Source organism: Oxyura jamaicensis, chromosome 1 (genome assembly GCF_011077185.1).
Source record: "Oxyura jamaicensis isolate SHBP4307 breed ruddy duck chromosome 1, BPBGC_Ojam_1.0, whole genome shotgun sequence".
Lineage (NCBI taxonomy): Eukaryota > Metazoa > Chordata > Aves > Anseriformes > Anatidae > Oxyura > Oxyura jamaicensis.
Genome location: NC_048893.1, coordinates 7,928,866 through 7,954,726, shown reverse-complemented (window position 1 = coordinate 7,954,726; position 25,861 = coordinate 7,928,866). Strand labels below are relative to the sequence as shown.

At 39.0% G+C, this 25,861-nt stretch overlaps 1 protein-coding gene across 2 annotated transcripts in view; it reads right to left on the bottom strand.

The window, feature by feature from the left end:
• The window catches only part of SEMA3D (semaphorin 3D), a 142,991-nt gene extending 124,839 nt beyond the window's left edge, over positions 1-18,152 (bottom strand). For both annotated transcript variants that reach the window (XM_035334552.1, XM_035334562.1), the window contains exon 1: positions 17,895-18,152. The gene's annotated coding sequence lies outside the window, so the exon portion shown is untranslated. The remainder of the gene's footprint in view (positions 1-17,894) is intronic.
• Between the last annotated feature and the right edge of the window lie 7,709 nt (positions 18,153-25,861).

Below are 25,861 nucleotides of genomic sequence, written 5' to 3'. Positions count from 1 at the left end.
AAAACAGGAAAGACCAGATTCAGCTGCCTTTATTTGCACTGAAATCTATGGCAGTCAGGGCCACATGGTACTACAAACTCCATGAATAAAGAGCAAGTGTCAATGCCTTCCCTGGTGGGCTTACATCTACAAAGACAAAACAAACAACAAGTGAGTGGAGGAAAAACACGTGCAACTACAACAGTTGTACAGTCAACCCAGAGCAGCTCTGACGAGCTTCCAGACCCCAAGGCTATCTGTATCAATAAATAAAATGTGACAGACACCATTTGCAGGTCCTGAGACAGTGCAGCCTGGCACAGCTTCTGTCCATACAACTAAACTCTTTTTCCCTTCAGGACAGAGTGGTCTCATCCACATTGCCTCCTGGGAGCTCTCTATATACCCCCAGTTTGGAAAATTGTTAATTGACGAGAGTGAAACTGAGCACGCTAACAAACATCACAGGCTATTGCAGGCAAACATCATCTTTTTGGCCTTGTTTAACTTGCAAATACAGATGTAACACATCTGTGTCTCTTGAAGTCTGCCTGAGTCCCTGCACCCAAAAGGGAAACATGCCACTAAAGCCATCAGAAAAGACAGCTAGTGAGTGACAGAGCCAGCAAAGGCTCCCATCAAGTTTTGGCACTTGAAAAATACTGCCTTTCATTGTGTAATTTCTGTGGAAGAAAATGAGAGGTGGTAAAAAGAGCACAAAATATTCCTCAGTATGAACACGTGCCAGAATCAGGTGAACATGGCCATCACATAGAAATTTAAAAAGGGAAATGGGTTCTAGGTTTTGTGAGGGAGTAGACAGCTAAATTACAGGTGAAATCTTTGAAATTTAACTCTGTTTTTAAAAAGGCAGTGATAGGCTAAAACATCAGCTGCTTTTTATAGCCACTAAAAACCTCTGTTTTCAGAAAAGCTTTGACAAGCTTAAAAAAAAAAAAAAAAAAAGCTGATACTCACTATAATGCATACAAGTGTCCTCCTATGAGATCCTGCCCAGGGGCCTGCCTTTAGAGCAAGCGTCCACTGACTTCTACACAGATGTCCTTAGTTCACCTTCCTTGTTATATGGACATCAAAAATGACAAAAAGGAGATAAAACCCATGAGGACAGCACTGTGACGGTGGCACTTCTGGAGTCCAGTACTTATCATGGCCCTCATACCATGCCACCACATCTTCCCTTCTGCCAGAGAACCTGTTCATGGAGACGCTCTGTGGTACAATCAACATTGGCTGGTTTATTTTAGACACCTTAAAAGCAGTGCTGCTGTACTTGCTGGAAATAGATCTGCAGAACTGAGGATGAAAAGCTTACAATGACCAGACCGAGAGGCTGTGGCATATCCCTCCCTGAAGATATTCAAAAGCCAGCAGAACATGATCTCAGGCAACCTGCTGTCAGTGGCCCTGCTTGAGTAGTGGGTAGGACCAGACAGCCTTCAGAGGCCCCTTCCAACCTCAAGCATTCTGTGATTCTGTGACAGCTGAAGCAGTTATTAAAATTTTCAGCTTGTAGGGCTACAGACAAGAATGAGTAATAAATCCCTTGTTCTCTTCCACCACATGCTCACAATAAGAGACTAATAACTGATCACACTTAAGAAACTAGCAAAATTATTGCTACTATCTTCTTGACATATTCAGAAGATGAGACACCTAATTGTTATTTTTATTTTTAGTCAAATAAATTCATGAGAAAGAAAAACTGAAACAAATAAGTAATCAGCATGGATCTTGGAAGAAAGAGTTACAGGAAATGTTTTATGGCAAAGAACGTCCATTCTGCCATCCAACTGCTTGTTATGTTTAGCAATTCATGAGAGTGGATCTTCTGCAGCTTCTTTTCTTTGTCCTATTCCAAAAGCCTTGGGGATGCTTCTCTTTTAATTTTGAGCCCAGTTTGTACTGCAAATTCTTTTCCCAACATGTGAGTGTGAATGATATGAATGAAGATTGCGCAACTACTTATCTCTTCTCTTGCTGCTCAAGTTATTTGCCTAACTCTTCCTGAGACCAATGAAAGAGACTTTTTTTCTTTTCTTTCTATTGGTTAGTTTGGATCTGTGGAAACCAAGGACGCTCTGTCTCCCTACATCCATTTATAAATTCTTCTGCAGAACCAAAGGAATTTGTTTAGTAAGACACTCTGAAATCAGGAGCTACATGTTTGTTTGATTTTATAGAAAGAGCCCGGAACTTGATTTGCACAGTTCTCAGTGTTTTCACCTCTGAGGCGGCTGGACCTCCAGCAATCTAACAGAAATAAATGACAGGATGCCACAGAGAAGTCTCCCTCTTCCTCTTCCAACAAGACAGCAGAAAAATTGCTACCACGGATCCAGCTTAACCATAAAAGTTTAGCACAGGTTCAATGTAAAGCAGGTAAATAAGAAAGTTTCTATTTGTTTTCTGTATGTGTACATTGTTCCTGTAGACACGGTTCTGGAATTAATAGGCTCTTGTAGACACGGTTCTGGAATTAATAGGCTCTAACTCTTTGAAGTCCAGGGAAATGCTTCAGTCTCTTTAATTACAATCTCTTTGATTTACATATTAATGTCATTTGTGATGTGACATGAAAGCACCCAGAAAGCTGTTATGCTCCTTTCACAACAAACAGCTATGCAGATGCTCAACAGTCATGTCAATGATGATTCCAAAATCAAATCCTATGTGGTTTTCCTTGCTAAATATCATACACTCCTGCAGCACTGTTGGTGAACAACAGTTCCAGCATCTAACACCTTTGAAGCCCATTCTGGTTCAGCGTCAGAAACCAGAGATGCAACTTGTGATCCAAGTTTGCAACAGCATGTTTCTCCAATGATGAAGGGGAGAGAGAAAAATTAAAAAAAAAAAAAAAAAAAAAAAAAGACAACAAAAACACAGTGCAGAGGTTATGTGTCTAAACCCTCTGGCACTGAGACAGGCTTCTGCATTGACAATTAAGAGGTTCACACCAGCTCACTGCTTCTAAACACTGGAACCTAAATGAACTTCAATCCTTTTGACTAGTGTTTGTTTTCAGAGATGCTTCTTTCCAAGTTCTTGCTGCCATTAATATTTCAATATCTTTGCCTGAAAAAGCATTTAAAATGATTTTTAAAAATACTGTGATTTCTCCATCCTAAATTTAGTCTTTTAAAAAACTAAGTGTAAGTTCATCTAGTTGGCATTTAGAGACCAATCATTAGGGGGAAAAAAAGGCACTTCAGGAGCTGATTCCTCTCAGCCACTTTAGACTTCTTGGACAGGAATCTGAAATATCTGCCTCTCTGATGATTACATGAAGAACCTATATGACCATCTTAGTTTAGATACTCCCAGCTTGCTTCTTGGAGCCCTCAGTTGGGGTTGCCAAACAGACATGGAGCTCTGAGCCAAACTGGAGTCATGATCCCAGTAGAAATGTACTTGCACTGAAGCCTGTTTACACTGAAAGTGGAGAGCAACACTGGAATCAATTTCTCTCACAAAGCATCTGAGAACTGGTGCTATAAGTTCTACCATCACAATATCTTCAGTGGCGTGGACTTAGGCATTTAGGCAACCCCCCTAAGCAATCCCATCAAATCCACTGCAAGGAATAATAATCTACAACTATGCAACAGCAAATCACTGTATGTTCATGACTCAAAGCTAAGTGAGGATAGTAATACATCATTCCTGTGATATATGTTCCCTAACATACTTGATAACTTTTTCCAGGGGAGCTTTAACTCACGCTATTTGGACATATTGTAGTCTAGCAAGGCTCTGAGAGTGGATGAGCTTGGCAACAAGGGTTTCAAATACAAGTAGCAATATTATTCATATCCATTTATATTAGGTACTGCCTTTATACACCTCAAAAGCTGTCTGCATCACTGGTATAAATTGATTTGCTTAATGTGATCCTACCTGTTGCGGCATAAACAATCAGCACTGTGTCAAGAGCGGAAGCTACTGCAAACCCTTGGGCTATTGCAGCTATTGCTGCAGCTGAAGGTTGGTTTGATTGCTTCACTTTAAAATTTTTGGCTGTTTTCTATTATTAATCTTGGAAAACCTCCAAAAAAAACCTGATAAAATCCTGAATATCACAAAAGATGCATTCTTCCCCATACTTGTAAATCGTCTTTGGCACACTTCCCTATTTTAGTAATTATAGATCTCCCCCAAGCTCCCCACACATAGCCCATTGATATAAGGCTATGTGTGATCGGTCTTCTGTTTCTAACTGTGAAAACTACAGTAAGCTATTGCATGAACCACACATGAGACAATAGAGCAATTCAATAGTAAAACACTGTTTAGGTCTTTGTGTGGTTTTCTTGATGGATGTTACTTTGCTGATCTATTTTTATGTATTGTTTATACTGGGATAGTGCCTAGAGGCCCCAGTCAGGGGCAGTACCCCATAGTGTTGCAGATACTGTGAAGGGGATACAAGAGCCCTTTGCCCTTGTAGTTTGTGGTCTAAATGCCTGATGAATGACAACAGATGGATAAAATAGTCAGAGGGAGCAAAAGATGAGAAAGTTATTAATAATGAAAGTAACAAGCAAAGCACAGCAGCTACTTAGCTATATATAAGCAATGTGACATTCCTGTTACTGTAGTCTGCTTTCTCTCTGTTTCTCTATGTTCTAGGTACCTAGAGAGGATAACTCAAAACCCCTGAATTACAGCATAAAGCAGGTGTTGTGATTTCACAGGTCTGGAGTCACTCACATGAAGAATTAGGACTTCGGGGTATTGAAAGAACCCAGCAATAAACTGGTCTTAGTGCAATTCACATAATCTCCACCTTTACTCCCTTATGTCTTAACTACTCCCTTATGTCTAACTCCCTTATGCCTTAAGTTCAGAAAGTGCCTCAGAAATCTGAGTTTCTGAAGTGGGAACAAGTAAGAGCATACAGTAACAATGTCCATACCCAGGCTCTATGGGGAGCCAGATGTAGGTACATCTCCCATACACCTTACTGCCTGAGTCTTGTTGAGGTTAAATATGGCCAAACATTTGCAGTAGGCTTTAAGCTCAGAGCCTTGTATTCCAACTACTCATCTTCAGTGAGGGAGTTCTTATTTCATAGAATCATAGAATCATAAAATTCACATCCTGATCTGAGCTAGGCTTTTTCCATACCCAGACAAGAACTCCACAGTGATTAGATACCTTGTGCAAACCTCATACCCCCAAGTCCTAACAACAGCTGTTCTCTGATTAGCAATAGGTACTGAGTCTGCAAGGTCAAGGAAAAACAATACAAACAAACATCTGCAAACACAATTTGTTCTTCTACATACAGCATGTTTGAGACATTCTCAACCATAAGGCTAGCCCAGATGTAAGCACAGGCTCTCTACACCATATCCTTGTTGTTTGGAGGGTCCAATTGCTCACTTTACCAATGCCTCTTCATCAAAAGATGAGCCAGAAGATAAGGGGTTGAATAGCAAGGGGATGCTCTCTTTCCCTTCCTTCCCTGCAAAGACAATGAAGTAGGCAAGCAACAAGTAGTTGTGAGGGAAATAAGAGTCCAGCTGTGTAAGGAGGTGGGAGCTACCAAAACAAGAGGGACAAAGCATGAAAGCAGGACTTTTCTTTGAAGAATGCAAACCAAAAAGAGTAAACTAGTCACAAAGAGATGTTGCTGTCCTGCAGGGTAACAAAAGTAATAGCACTAGGGAGGACTCCTCTATTGCCGAGCACTGCCTACAGCAGAATAAAACAAATAGCTCTTCTTCCTTTGAAATGCAAACATGTGCAATTGCATCGGTTAACAGGGACCTCAGCTGGGTCGTATTGATCTCCATCATGAATATATATTGTTCAACTTTTCCACAGAGCCCCAGCATCTTACAAATTATTTGCACATGGACCTCCAGAAGCTGTGATAGAAGCTTCCAGATTTTTTGTAGCTCTCCTCTGAATAATTCTCATTTTTCTACATATTTCTTTTTCTTTAAACTCATGTTGCCCATAACTGTATATTCTCTGAGTATCATTTTCTAAAAGGTAGCTATTTCCTACTAGCTACCACCTAGAGATATTTCCAGCTAGCATAAGGATGCTGTATTAAAGCATGAGACATTAGGGATAGATTTCCTAAATTGCTCAGCTCCTTTTTAGTTATAAAGGCCTTGATTTTCAAATGTAGTGTTAGGTAACCTGGGACATACAGATCTAACTTTATACAATATTCATTCGTAGCACATTCACCATAACACTTTTGGTCTGTTTCTAGTTTGCACAAGGACTGCATACCAGAAATTGGACAAGTGGGAACTCCATTGTGTAGTTAGTTTTTCTTAAAAGACTTCCTGAATTGTTTTATGAGATATAAGAGAAGGAAAATATAACTTCTTTGAGGTGGTTTCTGTAATTCTTGTAAAAGAATATTTCAGCAGATATACTCAAAAACATTTCCCCCCCTCAAAATCAGGCTGAGTTGATTCTATTTGATCTTTTTATTCTTAATATAACATTCATCTTGGCTCATTTCAACCACCTAAAACTCATGTGTTGTCTTGGATCCCTCCAGAAAGAATGGAGACAGGCACTGCTGGGGTGAATTCATCTCCCACCTGAGATACTGTACCCAAATAGGGTGCATTGGCCTTTGGAGCACCTCATCACTGTACTGAATACAGAGAAGGGAAATAAATACCATCTTAATTAGTTTCTTTGCTTGTTATATCTACATGACTCCCATTTTTACATCTTCTGATCACCCTTATTTTCCGAACCCATTATTCTCGCTCTGTTTTTTTATTACAGGGTAGATTTTATCCATTTACAGATATATATATGCGAGGCAGGTAGAGGTCAAGATCCAGACACACAAAGGTTTTTAAAAAGTTAATTGTCTAAATTAGGTGCTTTTCAGTATCATCTGACTAACATCCAAAGATGATGACAAAGAAGTGACAGTTGGATGTCTTTAGGAATTTGCTAGGATCTAAGCAGAAATGACTTGCCTAAGGATGTATGTCATGGAATTAACCCTAAGTCTCCTGAGCTGTTATCCTAACCTTTGGAATGTCCTTAACATTAAGCAAATCCTCTGCTGTTTTTGGAATTAAACTTCTGAAGTACTTAAAGTCATGTCTTCTTTTTTGTCAAACTCAAGCAAACTATGTACACTCAAATCCTTTAACTTTTCCTCTTAAATCAAACCTGACTCAGTGTCTCATTTTTCATTTTTATTGCTCTTCTCTAAGCAAACCTTAAATGTTAATACCAAGAATAGTAGAATGGGGAAAAAAAAATCCAGGTTGGATTTTTAGGTATTATTGTGAAACAAGTAAAAACACGAACATAACGTTGGAGCTTTTACTAAAATCAGTGAAATTAGTCTATTCACTTCAATGAGCACAGAGTCCTGTTCTGAAATGTAGCATCTGGGCACTCTGTATCACAGTACAGTACACAAATATTGTTTGTTACATGTTTACAAATAACCAACCCATTTAGGTCTTGTCAACAAGAGAGAGTCCAAACATATGATGATACCAATTAGCAGCATACAGACTACTCTGCAATTACATATTTGAAGGCTTTTAATTAGAAATCAGCTTACTTCATATTGAGTGAAGACTTGGGACATGTACCCTGTGACAGATCATGCAGAGAGTTAGTTTGAAGCAGATACATGTAGTATACTGCCGCTTTAGTTTAACAGCATTTTTACTTCCGCATGTGAACAAACCTTATCAGACCAGAGCAGGCTTCAGTACTGGGTGATACGTGTTTCTTAGAATAATCCTGGGGAAAAATGTTGAAGGCTAAGCATGTCCCCGACCCCTCTGAGACTTGCACTTTGGTAAAATGTTGATTTCTAAAATAGTCTCTCTTCATTTTATAGCCGATTTTTATTTTTATTTTTTAATTATTTCAGTACAGTGAAACAGAAAAGCAAAGTTGACGGCCTCACACTATCCAAACAAACAACATGGTAGAACAATTTCTGGTACATCACAAGTGTAGTTCTTCCTTCCCAGGACAGCAACCTTGAACTGTAGTTAGTGAAAAAAATACTATATCAACTTTGAATTATCATGAAAGTCATGTTCTTGTCTTTTTGTTTGTTTGTTTGTTTGTTTTTAGAAATTATAAGCATAGCTTGTGGGAAACATACAGGTAAAAATATCATGCCTCTTTCAAGTAAGATGTTCAAATAATTGTAAATAGTTCTCTAGACAATATTATTAGAGCGAAATATAACCAACTCCTATATTAAACAGACTGAAGAATTTTACACATTTGTCTTTATATTTGATCCAGTAGATTGTTTATGAACTAGCACTTATTTTCCAGGTAGGATTCAGTATCTGGGGACATCAAGCACATGAGATTCTGCAACATCCTTTCTACTGTATTGCCGCACTTGTCTTCTGAAATTGAAAACAATAAACCTCCTACACCAACATGAGAAAATTTTGTCCAACCAGCCAGTTTCAGAACAAGGAAACATGTTTGTTCTGCATCAGAGTTCCCAAACTACATTATGTGAACCACAACAGGAACACACTGCTTCAAAACTGCATACAAATCACCACCATATCTCTGTAGGGAATAGATAATACTTAGGCAACAAACACTGCCAAAAACTCAAATGCCTATTTTGGGACTTTCTGCCAGCCTAAGAGAAAAGCAGGAGGTAGAAATGACAGATACACAAGAAAAAACAAACAAACAAACAAACAAACAAAAAACACGCAGGACGGAGACCACATCTTCAACTTGAGCATATGCAAAAAGAAGAGCTCTGAGTGATTGCTGCTGCCTCCACAGTATCGCTGAGTTTTCTTTCTGAGTGGTGGCATATATGCATGTTAAGCCTGGAACGCTTTCCATAATGTGATATATCTGAAGCTCAGACTACAAGTCATCAGTGGGATCCAAGAAAACTACTTGGAAAAAAGTTACAGATCTAGAAGAAAACGCAGGAGGCAATGACTGAAGCAACGACCCATCTGAATGTAACAACCTCAGGGCTCCTGGTAGATCTATGGAAAAATCTTTGTTTCCACAGATGTCAGTCATGGATTTCTCCATCCTATGGCAATATCTTTTCAACTTTTAACCACTTGTGGTCACACCTCTTCTCCCATGTGGCTCAAAGATGAATGAAGAGAGACAGTACAAATTTAAAATGGGTCATTCCTTCCAAGCATCAAAATACTATTTTGCTGAGAAAAGAATTAAAACAGACAGTAGGAATATTACGTTGCCTACTGCAAGGCCTTGTGAGATTTCCCCTATGACATTACAATTGACCATGTTATTCTCTGCTGACGCTTGTACCACAGATAACAATGCTACTTGTAAACGAAGTCACTGTGTCCCAGTTATTCCGGCTGCACTTGCCATTTCACTTATGAAGATGACTGCAACAGTTTATAGACAGTCTAATAGTTTATCTTGGAGGTGTCATATACCACTTTGCATTGTGTCATGTGAATTCCTGAATGGAAAGCAAAACATAATGAATTCAAACACTTTCCAAAATGTTCTTCTCACATCACTTAAGTGGAAGGGAAAGGAAGGAGGGGAGGAAAGAAAAGACAGAAAGGATGGAAAGGTGTTTGTTTTGTTTTTAACATCACTTATTAAGGCAGATTTTAGTTCCATTAAAACAGGTTGATAACCTAGGACAAAAATAAAAATACAGCCTGTCTGTACTAAGAAAATTGCTATCCATATTTCAGCACTGACCAACAGCAGAACAGCTGTGCCTGTGATATCAATGGCATAAATGCTATCACAAACAAAGACATTTTTACCAGTCACAAAAACCTGACACAAGACCTGAAATCTGAAATCTGTTAACACCACACAGGCAAGATTGCTACTGAGCAGAGTATTCTCAGGGTGTGAATTTTTTTCACCATGTCAGAGCCATTTCTGGGAATTAACTGTGTATCCTGCTGGGAGTTTTATACTAAGCCACTAGAGCATGTTAAACTGGAGCAGGAAGGAGATGAAATTTCAGAGGGGAGAAGAGTTTGGAGGTTGGAGCAGGATGTCATATGCCTCGAAACCACCTGGAGACCTGCTGCAGCAAAGAGGTGAGGACAGACAATTCCAGCTAGGAGGAATGAAGCTGTACCACAGGACATACTGGCCTCTAGCACAGGCCCAGGGCAATGGAAAAGCTGGGATAAAACAAGCAAAACCTCACCTTGGATGGTAAACTGAATATGACAATTTCATTCTGCTATTTTTTTATTTGTATTTTTTTAGCTTTCAAAACAGATGTTTGGGATTAAGAGAGACAAGCTCCCTGTACTGTTTGCTGCATGTAACTCCTGTTTTTCTCTTAGGCTGTGAAAAACTGCAGAAACTGCCATTTGAGCTTTCAACAGTGTTTTGTGCCTAAGTTTATTTTTCATCCTTACATGTCAATGTACAACAGCAACAAATAAAGAAAAGTTGTCGTTACCAAAAATAACAACAACATCAAAAAAGAAAAGTTGTCATTATCAAGAACCAAATTCATCCATACAGTAAGTATCCAGCATTGATTTTAAGCATGGTTGAGGAAATAAATCACTGTAATAATTTCTTATTGGTGCTTGTGTTGCCTTTAAGGAAATGAATGAATTGTAGCAAAGGCACGGGAAGAAAAGGACACAGGAGCTTCAGCTCATGATCACAGCATAATATTTGATCTGTAGTTCCACCTATTTCCAAAATATTAATTGGAGAAGGTCCAGAAATATAAATCCTTGATAGATGATGCTCTAACCACCATGTCAAGCCACGGACCCTTTCTGTTAAGCCATCGATACCCACAAGAGTTGAGAAAGCCCACTCTCAAGCACAAGCAACACCACTGCTCAGGCATGCACTGGAAATTCTGCACTTCTGTGCCACCTCAGATAAAAGAAGGCATTTCTGATGTCCTTTTTCAGCTTTTAGAGCTACTCAGTCCTTCTGAAGAGATAGGACAGCCTTTAGCTATTACAAACCACTAAACCACTCCATTAATTTCAATTATGCATCTCTAATTTACACCAACTGAAGATGCAGCTTGCTATAACTTTTTAATTTTTTAATATATTTTTTTTTCAACACATTGATTGTTCTCTGATACCATCATTCCCAAGGACACTCTCCACTTCTCCAGGCTGCAGCAGAAGTTTGACTCTCAGCTCCAGAATATATCCCAACAACGGGACATGTAAAGTACTTGTTGTTGTTGTTGTTAAATTAAAGCCCACCTCTTTTTGGATAGTTTTTTGATAATTAACATGACCATTACAAAACCCCTCACTCATTTTTGCAGGATTTTGGGATTTTTGCAGGATCCCATTCAGGAATTGTATTTTATTTAATTATAACTCTGAAATGAACACACACAGATTTAAAAGAACCATTGACAAAAAAAAAAAAAAAAAAAAAAAAAAAAAATTGTTACCTAAAAATAGTATTACATTTCAGTTTTAGTGGAGGAAAACAGGTAATAGATATATCTGCTTTTATTAACTCAGTTTTATGCTTGGATTTATGTTCTTCGAATAGGCCTTTTCCTACAGATAAATGACTTACAATATTTTTGCTTTTAGCAAATGACACCAACTGTCTGTACTATTAATGTGCTCAGATATGTGAAAACCAGAAAAAAAAAAAAGGCATGTCTGTTATGCCTGTTCCACAGATTAAAAAAAAAAAAAAAAAAAAAAAAAGTTTTCTCCTTCCTGTTAGATTTTTTTTTCTTAGTATTTCTAGTAGATTTTTTTTTTTCTTTTGAAGACAAGTTCTGCTACAGTTGAAACACAAAGGCTTAGAGTCTCTAACTCAAAGTATTACATGGCTCAATGGATCCAAGAATTCCAGATTTGTTCATGTGGAGACTTTGTGCCTCTAAAAAATCCTCTAACTTCTCTATAATATATCTCCCCAAAATAAACTGGATTCTTTGAAGCTGCATTGTTCAGAAATTAATCTGTTAAACCAAGGAGGTCACTGGAACCAAAAGTCAGGTTAATTCAATGTAATTAATTTATTGAGGCATTAGGCCAAATTTGCTATTTATCTTTCACAATAGGGGATCTCATAATGCCATTATAAATTCAACTTTGCCCTGATGCTTATTCTATTCAACAACAGAAAAACAGGCTGAGATCTCTGTTTATTCTACCAAATAAAACAGTTTTTGTTACTTGTTTTCTTGAGGAACCCTCACCTCAGTCTTTTGTGCTTGCTGACTCTTGCCCTACATTTCGGTTGTAAGTGGTTTTGTTTGTTTGTTTAATTAGATACATCACTAGTGCTCAACACAAGAGGACCTTCATTACATTACTGACAGGGACCTTCACTGTGGACTGGGAGCAATATTACTGCAATATTACTAATAAATTATTATGACCTTCTCTGAATGAGAAAAGGTACACTGCTTTGCAACTAACAGAAGTAATAAATCATTACTTTATGCACCTACTTTATCTGCACTTCCTGTCATGGTGAAACTCGGCTGCCCACTCGAGTAAAACCACCACAGTCCTTTTCGGTGTGACAAAAAAAAAAAAAAAAAAAAAAAAAAAAATTAAGAAATTCAGAAAACAGGTGCAAATAATTTGTCCCCAACTCTCCTTAAACAACAACAGATCTTCAGAGGTACAATACACAATCACACTGTAAGTAGAACATACTCTAGTAGCTTAGTAGCTTTAAAGATTTATTTATGTCCTTAATAAAGGTTCTCAGGCACCTGCCTTAAAATAAATAAATAAATAAATAAATAAGTGGTATTTTATATGCAGGTGGAGCATGTCTTTCAGAAGTCAGAGATTGGATATAAGAATGTTACAACTTGTACACCTTGCAATGGCACAGACTGTAAAGAAAGTCAGAAAAATGGGCGTGTAACCTTATAGCCAAGGCTGTTTGTTTGTTTGTTTGTTTCTTTTTTTCTGCAAATCTTGGAGAAAAGAAACTGCATTTGGAACAGTCCTTTGTTATTTGTCATTGCCTCTTCATTTTATTTACTCTCTTAACTGTAGCTGTTCAGCTGTTTTGATTCCAAAGGATGTTACAAACACAGTTTTCTTTATTATACTCTTCTAAAGCCTAAGTCTTCATAAAACCTCACATATGTGCATTATAAAATTACAGGGAATAAGTTCCATATGAAAAATTCATCATATTTCTTCTTACTATTATTTAGCAGAGATTCTGACATTAAGCACGAGAGCAACAGACATTGTTTTAATTCTTCATTGTGGAAGGGAAAAAAAAAAAAAAAAAAAGTCAAGTTTTTTTGGTTTGGGTTGAGAAAGAATTTTTTACATTCTCCCTCTTTGCAGTCTTTCCCTTGCAAAACCAAAAAAGGATTTTAAACAGACAAAAAGTAACCACAATTATATGGAGTGTGTCATTGATAAATTCCAGGGGAATATAACAAGCTAGGTAGGCACATACCATTAGATCTAGCTGTTCAAAATGTTAAAATTCTAGCCAAGATTATGCTGGAATATTTGGCCACATCAGCCCTCAGGACTGCACTTAACTTTTAAAAGACTTGATCTCACTCTAGATTTAGACTTTAGGAAAGTACTTCTTTCAAGAAAGCATTTACACAGCAGTCTGTCTTTAAACACATGCTTAAATCCCTTGAAGTCACTAAATACAGATTAACTGTGAACAGGCACAAGTCTTTCATTTCATGACAGCTTTAGTTTTGTATAATTTTCAGTTAATCCTAGGCTTTTTGTTTCCAGTGTATGTAGTCTTGAGTTATGCTGACGCAAGATGAGATCAGACTCAGGGCTGCAGTGTCTTCAGGAGTTTTGGAAGGAGACATTCCAGGAAAATGGGTATCTTCCCTCCTCCTCCTCTCAGAAAGAAAATAAATAACAAAACAACAACAAGGAAAAGAGCATATAATCGGAGTGTGCTCAGATGTTACAGTAATTTTTAGTCTCTTTTCTCTTGCATAACATCTGCTTCCTGCAAGGCTCCTGATTCACTGACCAACTAGATTGGAAACAGTTTAATTCTGGATATTTGTTTAGCTTTAAAATGACCACATCAAAAGACAAAACTCACGTGACTCTTCTTTGTGTTTACAGTAACAAAGGAAGAAAAAAAAAAAAAGAAAAAAAGAAAAAAAAAAAAAAACGTTCAAAAGGGATATGTGTTACTGAAAGCAATATACAGTGTAAAATTCATGCAATGCAGAATGTCCTCACAAGTTACAGGTCCCCACGTACACAGAAGATCCACAGCACAAATTTATCCTTAGCCATATGTACCCCAAACCGTTTAGGAATGCCCCTGCAAATTAAGGTTGCAGATAAATGCCTGTAATGCAGTGTGCTTGGTCTGTGCAGTGAAGCTGACTATTCAGAAAACTTTTAGGTACCAGAAGAGCTCTGAACCTTAATCACATTTTCCAGTTATGCTGCAGGGAAGTACAATGATTTAGTTAAGGTCAATATAATGTTCTAGGCTTTAAAACCACACCCATCACACTGATAGTCAAATTGAGTCAATGATTCAACCCAGATGGGAATCCAGGTTCTTCTTGGCTTACTGTTATCTGTTCTGCTCATTAGGCTATATGACTTCCATAAATTATTTTGGAGTTCCCGTTAAAAGAAAATAAATCCACATGATGCTAAATGCTGCCTCCCAGCTGTAACACAAACTGGAATTTTGGACAACAGTACTGCTCTCTGACTCATCCTGGATCCCCTCCATGTGACGTTGAATCCATCTAAACTGGGGAGAGTAGATGAGGGCTTTTTTTTTTTTTTTTTTTTTTCCTTTTTTTGTTTGTTTTTATCACCCACTGCCAGATAACACATGGATGTTCACTCAGCATGCCTCTAGGATGTGAAAAATAACAATACCAGAGAGGTGTCTTTCTGAATACAGAGCGATAGAGAGGGGAAAATAAAAGGGCTAAAGATTTATATAGTGATAATTTAAGCACTGACTCATTGCCATTGTTTAGTTTATAAAATACATGAAACCCAGACAGAAATATTGGGGTGGGGGGAGATTGTGTTAAGTATGACAGAGAGGCAGTAGTATAAAAAAGATGAAAATAGCACACCCATGGAGCAAAAATTTGTTTCGCTCATAGTTTAAATACAGCCACCACACTGCATATCTCTCAGGCATGGCTTTGCTCTGAGCTTCTCTGTTGCTTGTTTGCAGTTGGAAAAAGTCCAGAAAGCAAGGAAAACAAACATATCACACGTTCACCGCATCTATTTGATTTAACGACACTCAGCATGCCCCTTAAGCATTTTCCCCGTGTTAAAAAGACAATGGGCCAAATATAGCTCTGGCTGTCCCACAGGCTGCCTTGCCAGGAGAAAGCGGTGGGAAATCCTGCGTAACCAGCACCAAAGGATTCCCTCATGTAGGAAACCTCAAAGACTATGGAGGTGGCAGGGTGGCCAATTCCAGCACTAGGGGTTTTAGCCAAAGAAATGCCGGTATGTGCTGGGAATTCAGCTGATTACTGGCTGATGAATCACCCTCTCCAGAGCCTCAGGTAAACGGGATGTCTATCATTCCAGTGGTGCATTGTGAAGAGATGCCTGAAATCACAATTTCTCTATTTTTAACAGCAAAAAAATAAAAGCAGAGTAAACATCAAACAAAGATTAAAAAAGAATCCAGTAATACATCATTATTTTTACCACCCTAAGCTGACAGCATGCTCACAGAGCAACTCCCAGTGATTATTACCTTCTGCAAATTAAACCATAAAGATCGTGACTTTGTGGGACAGTTACACCTCCACTTGTTCTGTGATAGAACAGGGAAAAAGATGCTGAGCATACCTCTCCTCTCCTGATAGGACCAAAGTAAGGGCAGGATTTTGGGGGAGTGTTTCATTTTTTGGCTTGGCTTTTCATAATGTGCTGGTGCTTACAGTTCTGATTTGCTTGATTATCATTATTGAATCTCTAAGTAGTAACAATGCAGTATCCTCAAACACTTTAAAAGGCTCTTTCACAGTGAACAATGTGAATTTCCATTTTATATTCTAGCTTATTTACAATAGGCTGTCAGCACAACAGCTGCAGAGAAGCAGGTGGAGGTTGGTGCTTGAGAAGGGGCTCTAAAGCAAGTATTGCTTTTCAAGGGACTTTGACTGCAGCTACCTGCCCAGCCATCTTTCTCGGATTTATTCACTTTACTTAGAAGTACTGAAGGCACTTCTGTCTTCCTGGGATGACTGTCCTGTGAGCAGACATTCTTATCTTTTGAGACATGGCAGAGGGTTCTAGTGAAGTTGCTATTTCCATTTCTGGTTAAAGCATGCCATGGGCAGATCCTTCATACAGTCTGCAGGAGACCTGGGATCCAAGCTCTCTGCCCGGTCTGGAGGCACATCTCTGTGCTTCAGCACTGCACCTACAGCTCTGTTCACCCAACCCTGAGAACCCCTGTTGGACTGATCCAGTGGCAAGAAGAAGGAAAGTAAATTTAGTTCCTGGATCTCAGGCTAGTCTGGATGTCCAAGCCAAAATAAAGTTCAAATAAAAGTGAAGTCAAGCTGCTCTGCCTGATCAAGGCCAAGCAGGACTTGTTTTGGAAACTTTAAGAAAGAAGAGGTATGACATCTTCAAAATTTGAGTACCTCTGTCTGGCAGGAAGACCATAATTATGGTTTAAAATATCCAAATTCCTCTTCAGAAAGATAGTTCAGAAAGATAGTTGGGAATGACCTTGGCCCCTACACACCTTGAAGGAAATGATGACCAGTACTTTTATGGATCAGGCCTGTAGTAAGCTAAATGAGCTAACTAAAAGGCAGATGAAAGTCACATCAACTATACTAATGAGAGTTTGAAAAACGCTATTAAAATATTGCACATTATAGTAAATCACATACTAATGGTTAAGAGCAAAATCAAATCACTTTAGCTATTACATAGATCAGCAAAAATTAAGTAGTAAAAAAGAGAAAGTGGCATGCTAAAATCCTTACAAAAGTTGTACTCTGCATCTTCATGACCTCTGTAAGAGCCACAGATGCAGGCTTGAGCTGTTGCTTTCTCAGCCAAGTGCTCTCTGCTGATGGTCACATTGCCCCATTGATCTCTATTGTTCTTGGACAAGCATTGCCATTTCAAACCAATGGGATTTTTATTTTATTTTATTTTATTTTTTGAGGAAACATAGGTATCTGCTTTGCGATTCTTCAGTACAGTCACCAATTACCTAAAGCACTCGGGCAGCAGCAACAACTTTAGTTTTGTAATATTCACTGCAAAACAAGGATCTTTACCCCCCTCTGTGTTATTGCACAAAGAGAAAGAGGAGTTGTCAGTGCCAAAGAAGAATAATCTCATTCCACAGAGCACCCTAGGCCAGCCAGGTGCTCTGCTGCTCCAAGTGATGGACACATCCAGTAGAGCTGCGCTCACGGCAGAGTTGGAGGACTCTGCGGGAAAGAAGGGATTTTGCCACCCCTCCAGCAAGCAACAGTTTGGCTGATGCACGAGCCACCTATTCCCACCCTGCCCTTTGCATCGCCCCCAGAAACCTACACGAAGCAGAAGGATGTCGGTGCTGCGGGACCCAACCCTCTCCCTCCCTCCGCACCGCACCCTGCCCCACAGCCTTCAACCCCCGCTCCCCAAAACTGCAACCTCCTCTCCCCGACCCCCAAACCCCATTTCTGCTTGCTCTCCCGGGCAGAGCCGGGGGATGCCCCACATCCCAGCTGCGCCTCCCAGCTGCTGGATGACAGCCGGGCAGGTGGCCCCCGGGGTGGAGGGACGAGCACGGATGTGTGTGTGTGGGGGGGGGGGGGGGGGGGGGGGGGGGGAGGAGGGAGAGAGACCCCATGCACTTTTCCCCACCATCACCACCCCTTTCCTCAGAGGCAAAGCGCGGCGCAAAGTGGCGGGGGTCCCGCGGGGGCCGCCTGGTACCTGCCGGGGAGCCGGAGCGGCGACTAGGTGCGGGGTGAGCCCGGTGCGGGGCCGGGTCCGGTGGCTGGGTTTTGGGAGGCGTTGCGAGAGAGTCGAGCTCCTCCCCGGCGGCGCCGGCGGCGACGGAGGGTCTCGCTCCTTCTGCGCCGAGTGTCAGACTTTCCCCTGGCTTCCCTTCCTCCATCCCCGCCACCCCTTTCCACTCCCTCGCACGCACATGCACACCCCTTCAGCAAATGGGCTGCTTGGCGTGTGTGTGTTTGTGTGTGTGTGTGTGTGTGTGTGTGTGTGTGTGTGGCTATGTGTGCGTGTGGGTGTGTGTCAGCCAGCCCAGCCTCACACCCACTTCTGCTGCTCCTGGAGCCAGGCACAGCCCCGGCCAACGGGAGGTATTCGGGGAGGTATTTTGCTCCGTGAAAAGCAGAGCAGAGCGCCCACGGACGGTGTGCCCAACGCGCTGAGATCGGGCACACGGGGACCCTGCACTCGTGGCACTTTCATCTGGACCACAGACCTAGCCTGCTCTTGCAGGATCTCCTATGCGTTTGCAACAGGAGCATCTCACCCTAATATTCCACTCACCCTGCACAGGTGCTGGTCCAGATCATAAAGTCTAAAGCAGCCTCAGGTCCTCTCTCACCTTATTCCCATTGCATGTTGCTGCCAGGGAAGGTCACTGGGTAGTAGACTGAGAGTTGTTATTTATTTATTTTTTTTTTAACTTGCCACACTCTCTGATGAGGAGAAAAGTGGCCCAGTGCTAGGGGTTGCTGGACTTTTATAGGAAGCCCATGTGCAAAGCTTCCAGGGATACATTTGCTTTTGCATTTATTTTTGTTTGTCCATGGAATGTGCTACATCGGTGGTTCTCCAGCTTTCGCATGCTGCACACCACTTCCTAAGAGAGAAATTCTCTCCTGGACTAACCCACTCCCACACCAAACCCTTCTCCCCAGCACATTTCCTTCTGTGGCTGCCCAAGGAAGAGCCTTTCTGCCCACAGGCTGAGAGCCATTCAACACATGGCACAGATAGTATCAGACCCTTCCAGACAAGACACACTGGGGCTCTTTCAAAAACTGTTTCCTTTAGTGAAGAGCTCAGATTGAAAGTCTTCAGATGGTGACTCAGTTGCAGAACAGACCCCAGCTGTTGCTCCCATGAAATAACAGCAGAATCAAAGAAGTCCAGAGGAATATATTGGAGTTTCCACCGCGTTACCCATGGCATCAGAACTTCATCTTCACCTACCATTCATGTCAGATGGGTGGTCTTCGTGTACAGTGTAGAATCTAAATACTTTTTTTGTTGTTGTTTGTTTTGTTTAATTCATCAAAAGCTGGCTTTACTTATTTTTATCTAGTTTTTTTTTTTTTTTTTTTTTTAAACAGTTTGTTCCTACAGTACCAACCTGTTGTTTTTGTAAGTTCTGTACACAGAGATACACAGACTCTGCTTGTCTACATGTGTCTCATATGCCCATAAAATAAATGGAGTAATTCAAAGACAGGTTGTTCCATAGCTGCCTTTGATTTCTGCTGTTTTAAGGCATCCAAAAGGGAGGCCTGATTCTATTCCTGATTTTCCATATTCATTTCATTATCATCAACAAAACGTTCCACTGGTTTAATCCCTAGATTTGGTAAAATTATCATTGTGATAGGTAGGATGCAGTTCAGAGCAGAGTTTTAAATTCCTATGGAATAATTATTGCTTTTCACCTTGTTTCCAGATCCTGACTGACTATCACAGACACTTTTCTAGTAACTGTTTTTTGCACCAAAGGAGTTTAATAAAGAGAAAATGAGGAGCAGGTTGATGGAAAGAAAATCCCCGTTGATTTTTGTATCATTCAATAAAACTACATAATTGAACTTTGATGTATTCTGAAAGCATAAGACCCAGTAAAAAGAATAAATTCTGAAATGTACTGCTTGCTTCATGTACTGGAGATATTTCAGACTCAAGTGAAAAAGAAATCAGCATGAAAGTCCCCTTCACTCATTTGTTGAAGCTGTTTGCAGTTTCTCTGAAGTGTAAAAGAAAACCTTTTTGGAAATGGTTTTATTTTAAGAGCTGCTTTCCCTTCTTGCAGATCATGAGAACACATATTCTTAGTGGAATAAATAGCAGAAGATTCATCTTTCAAGAATTATACAAAAGAATTTAGGAAATAATTAAGCTCTTAATTTATTGAAGTGGAAGAAACCAAGAAAAAGATGCCCTCTTGTGGCTATTTGCTGAATGAAAACAGGGAAAGATTCTGTGCAGAGAGCACAGTATGAGCGGGCTTTTTTATTTTATTACTAAGGCTCTACAACAAGGTTACACAAAGCCATACAATGGACACAGGCTGAGAAGACATTCACCATCTGCACAGTGTCATTTTAAATGATTATTTAACACCTTTCTTGGCATTGTATTTTAAATCACTATTCAGAAAATCCCAATGTAAGTGCAGCAATATTGGGAAACTCTCTGAGTGACCTTTTTGACCGGGGCTGTATCTGCCCCTTACAGGGTGTTAGAAGTGCCCTGAAAGTTATAGGAATTTCTGCCAAACTTACCAAAATTAGATGAAGTTTTTATAGGAAGAGAAAAGTTCTTTACAATATTTTGAAGATGTGAAGATTATAATGATGTCAATGATGATTACATTATTTGTCCTACAGAAGGGTCACTGACTGTTGGGTGGAAGATGTGTTCAACAGGTTCTTACAAATGTGAAATTGAAAACTGTGTTTTCTCTCTCTCTCTTTTTCTCTTTCTTTCATAGCTATCTGAGGCTCCCCTAAGACCAAATTCCACACCAAGTGCCCTGGGCAACTGTTCAGATTTCCTGTAAGGCTGAGTGGCTCATAAAAGAGCAAAAGTTGAACATCAGATATCTCCCTTTTCCTTCTCTCATTGAACAGAAGTACAAACATGAATTAAGAGACCAAATGGATATTTAGAAAATAAGTACATTTAGGAATAGAGATGTAAGTTGATTTTGTTATTCTTCCTTTTCAGCTTGATCATAAGTTTGAACACTGTCCAGTTACTGTAATGTCAAACTGGCATATTGCATAGAAAACAGTTTTCATCTAAGAAAATTGTCAAAGCAGATATGTGGTCTCTTAGTAAAGGCTGCAAGAGAAACATGACACAGCATGCTGCTACACTGTAGGCATTCACTCTTATGCTGAGTGCTGTACTCCTGCAAACAGTGGCAGAAATTTCTGTAGCACTGCACAATGCTTTAAATTAACGTTGCTTAAATTTGTTAAATTTGTTAAATTTATTTGACTGCCAAAAAAAAGGCTAAATTGTGCTTAGTGAATCTCTTCTGATTGAACATCTATGCATTTGGTGTCTTTGAGGTCCTGTCACTCATGTCCAAATACATACATTTGGAAGTTGTGATATTTGGAAAATCTTCATTCTCTACTAACAAGACCAAGAAATAGGTTGTTGACTTAAAAACCTGGATGTCCTGAAAATATTCCCAGATCAAGCTACATACATGGAAGTACAAAATATGTAACAACTTCTTTACCTGGCTTGTTTGATAAAGTCAGTGGGGAAAAAAAAAAAAAAAAAAAAAAAAGAGAGAGAGAGAGAGAGACCTGATATATTTGATCAGGTGGATTATGGACTTATGTGGTGAAGGAGGTGCTTCATATACCAGCCAGCTCCACCTCCAAGTAGAGAATACTCTGGAAGGATTAAGTGGGGAGTCAATCATAGGGTAGAAACCACCTCTTCCACTCAACTTCAGGTACCCCCCTGTATCTGTTACTCAGCCACTGAATATGTATGTCTCCTTGGGGAGGACTCAGTCACTAAGCACCTACATCTACTGTTCAGGCATTTGGGCAAGCTGGGTCCCCTACTTACAATCCAGTCAAATTCAGACTTCAGCATTGTTCAAAAATTTGTATCAATGTTCTCTGAAGACAGTAGGCATATTATCATTGACAATAATGTATCTTGTGCTGATTGATAGACGGGGCTATGTAAAGGATATATAAATATAATAGATATATATAATAAAGTTATTAAAAGACAGGTGTTTAAAAAAGTTGTTAAGAAACCAAATGGTATTATCAAGGCACTGAACTGCCACCTTGCAGTCCACCAGAAGGTAAAGGCTTTTTTCATTTTCTTTCTGCAACTCAGAATTTTGCCTTGCAAAATAGGAACAGCCAGAGTTTTCACACTGGTTTGAGCTGGTTCAGCTAAGCTGACTGAGGACTCCAGAGCAAGAGAAGACACTTATCCCACTCCACTTTGCTTTGTTTGTTTTTATTTTTTGTTTTGTTTTGTTTCTACACAATCATCCCATTGACTGAGAACAAGATGCAGTCAAAGCGGAGGTCAAGACTCTTTCAGTCTTTTCAGGTTTGTGAAGAAGCTCAGCAAGCAGTGAAGATTGTTTCAGGAGAAATTCTACTGTAGGTTAGAGTGGATGAAAGAGTCTCTGGAGTCTACTGATCTCAAACAAGAGCAGGTTTCACTTGGTTCATTGCTTTAAGATGTAAAAGATAAACTAGATTCACTGAGTTGTTGTACAAAAAAGAAAGAAAGAGACAAAAGGAAACTGTGACGAAAGGTGCATAGAAAAGCCTAAGATGCTACATAAAATCAGACAAAATCTTCCTGAAATGATTAGGTAAAAGTAGAACATCCAGATTTGTCTTGCTGCCAAATTCCCGGATAATTCAAACCTTAGTCATCTGATCGTGAATTACAGAACATGTTCAAACTCCATTGGAGTTCACTGCATTTAACAGCCCAGCATGTCACAGACATAGGTAGAAATTAATTAACATCATATTATAAGTACCTTCTTGCCACTGTTTAGTCCCTGTCTTCTGAAGACCTGTAACCATCTAGTGAAGCACCTACAATTTCCACTGACTTCAGTCTAAACTTTACTGAACAGCTCATGTGGGATCTGGACCAAATATGGTGAAAAGAATAAAAAGTTTTCTACAGTTCATGGTTGGGATAGTATTCTAGTTTCTATAAAATAAATACTATAGCTAGAAAAAAAATGTTGTATTTCCATGTGTCCTGGATTGGAGAGGAAAGCAACTGCTGAGGTCCTGCAGTGCTATGTATTTTATGAGTCAGACAAGATATTCATTTCCATGAAAAATTAACTGAAGCTCATTTTCCCACTTTATAAAAATTGTATTTCTCTTATATTTCTAAGGATAGGCATTTCTACCTCCTGCTTCTACTTCCAATGAAACCAGTGGTTGAAGCAATTGCTTTAAGGCCTTATCCTGCTTGTCCTGCTTTTGCCTGAATGGCAAAAACTGCCCTATAGATTTATTGGCTTCAGCACCAAGCAGGGGAGCATAGGAATATAAATTAAGCTCTGAGCTGTGTCCAGAGAACTCCAGTTCTCCTCAGCAGTGTAGCAATAATAAAATATTCCCTCATTTTAATAAAACATGAGTGCTATTACAAGAAAAGATTCCATGTATTTTCTTATCTCAGAACACAAGATATCTAGTTCTGTTTATCCTTAGCATGAACAAATCTTTGTGAATGCCTGAAATTCACTTTTTTTCTACTGAAAATATGTACTTGTGGTTAACAGAAGACAAACATCCAAGCAATGGTTCTATAGATAGAAATGTTCTTTCTGGCTCTAAAACATAGCTTTATCCCAAACACACCGTATTTGTTATTTATTAATGGATATTTTTGTTTCCTACCCATTTTAGAGCAAACTTTAATTCCAGGTGATCACTTCACAAGCAAAACAGTATTAAATGAAACCACATGCCTTAATGCCTTACAGTATACATTACATGGACTCATGTTCATTATCCTCAATAAATACTATTATGATTGCATTAAAGTATTTTCTTCCTTAAGCTGTAATCATTAAATTTGTTATAACTTCACCAGTGAGAACAGACTGTCATTAACAGTTTAAAATAATATGCTACTGGCCAAGTCAGTATAAAATTCATCTGAAATATGAGAGTTATCAGCACTTTCAGAAGGATGAAAACCGTAACTTGGTATAGTATGTTTGTTTACATGCTCCCTCTGTTCCATGTTAGTATTCTCTTTAAATAATTTGTGATGTACCTGTGCAAGAGTTTTGAAGGAAAATGGCTCTGAATTTGAAGATCACCTCATCATTTCTAATGGAGACAGGCATATATTCATAGAAGTTGTGGATCGGGGGACTCTGAATGTTCAAGTCTAGGTTTCTCTGTACAAGGAAATTAGAATAGCCAAAAGAGGTTAGTGAGGCATCTAAACCCAGTGAATGAAAACCAAATCCCAAAAGCTTAGCAAAATCCCTGCAGCACATCATCATATTCTCAGTATCACAAAAATCCACAATAAGCTACATTTTGAATTAGAAATGTATTTTGTGGGTAATCCTTGGGAAAATACCAATATTCTTATATTTTTCTTGCTTCACAATTCAACAGCACTTTTAATGAGAGCACACCTCAATTTTGCCCACATTGTCAGGTGAGCAGTTGAGCTGGTTTCTATGGGAGATGCAGCGCACTCATTCCATTGTCATGGTTCTGGTCCACATGATGCAGTGAGTCGTCATATACTACTCCCATTTGCATCAAGGCTGCGTCCAAGTTTGGTTGTACAACATCTGTATATACTTTAAACTGCTACCTTTCTAGATAAAGGAGGTATCAGTTGTTAGTAATGTATATACCACTATATATATTGTGTTGAATATTGCACTGATTGCTTCTCTGCACAAGCATATCAGTTGACTGGTGTATGGATCCCAGGCAAAATATATATATATATATATATATATATTCATTCACATTTGAAAATAAATTTATTTCCTTTTGAAACTAGGTTTCAAATCATATAGGCTCCAGAAAATAGAAGGAAATTAGTATCTCTTAAGCAATGATTCATGAAAAAATAATAATAATAAATACTTCAGAGGAGACAAGGAACATAACTTCCTCCTCGTGCTTTCTTTCTTTATCTCTTCATTGACTGCAGAGGGAGCCTACATGTCTACTTCTAAATGTCTGCAGTTAAGTGAGTGAAACCCACCCTGAAGTAGTACAGCTGAAGCCAACATAATTACATACAAAGTGTTTTCAGGATCAAGTCCAGAGGTTATTGAGGACTCTGTTATGAAAGGTGCTATTCATTTCAGCATTATAACCTAGAAACAGAATGACTACATTTTGGTGTTCCTTGAGCAAAATTACCTTCAGAGTCTGACAGAAATATATTTTATTCAAACTAAACAAACAGATTTTTAATTAATGTTGTTTATTTATCCTTTCAGGAGAAATCATTTATTCAGTTTTATACTAGATTTAATCCAGTTTATATCAGCAACATTTCTTCATGTGGCTATGCCTGGCTGCCATTCAGTCTTCAGGGCTATGGATCAAAAATTAAAAAAAATAAATCAAAAAATCCTAATAAATAATAAGTTTAGCATCATTGAAACCATGTGCATCTATAAAAATGCTTATATATTCAGTGGCTTATCAGCTGAGAATACTGTAACTTAAACTGAAATGTGGAGGATACCAGAGCATTTAAGAGTCAGCATTTGATATTGCGGTTTGGGTAGATCTCTTCTTGCGTATCAGTTTGATATGAGGTGAAATGTGGTGTATTAATTGGCTTGGCTTAGCCAGCTCTAATTTACTATCTTTCAGACTTTCACTTTTCAATAAGTAGGGTTTTTTTTGTCCTTGATTGAAATGAGAACTGAACCTGAAGCTATAGAAAATAATCTACAATGAGTACTTTTTTAAAATAGACCTGCACAAACTGCATTTATGGGTGGAAGTGATTGCATCTACCAAGTCAATGCATAGTTCCAGGTTCTTTCTGTTCACAAAGAAACACAAGTACAAATAACAGAAATGGAAAATTGTGCCTTAGATTAAAAAAAAGACGAGAATTTTTACAAATTGGGTACTTTTCATAAGTTTAGTTCAGTATAC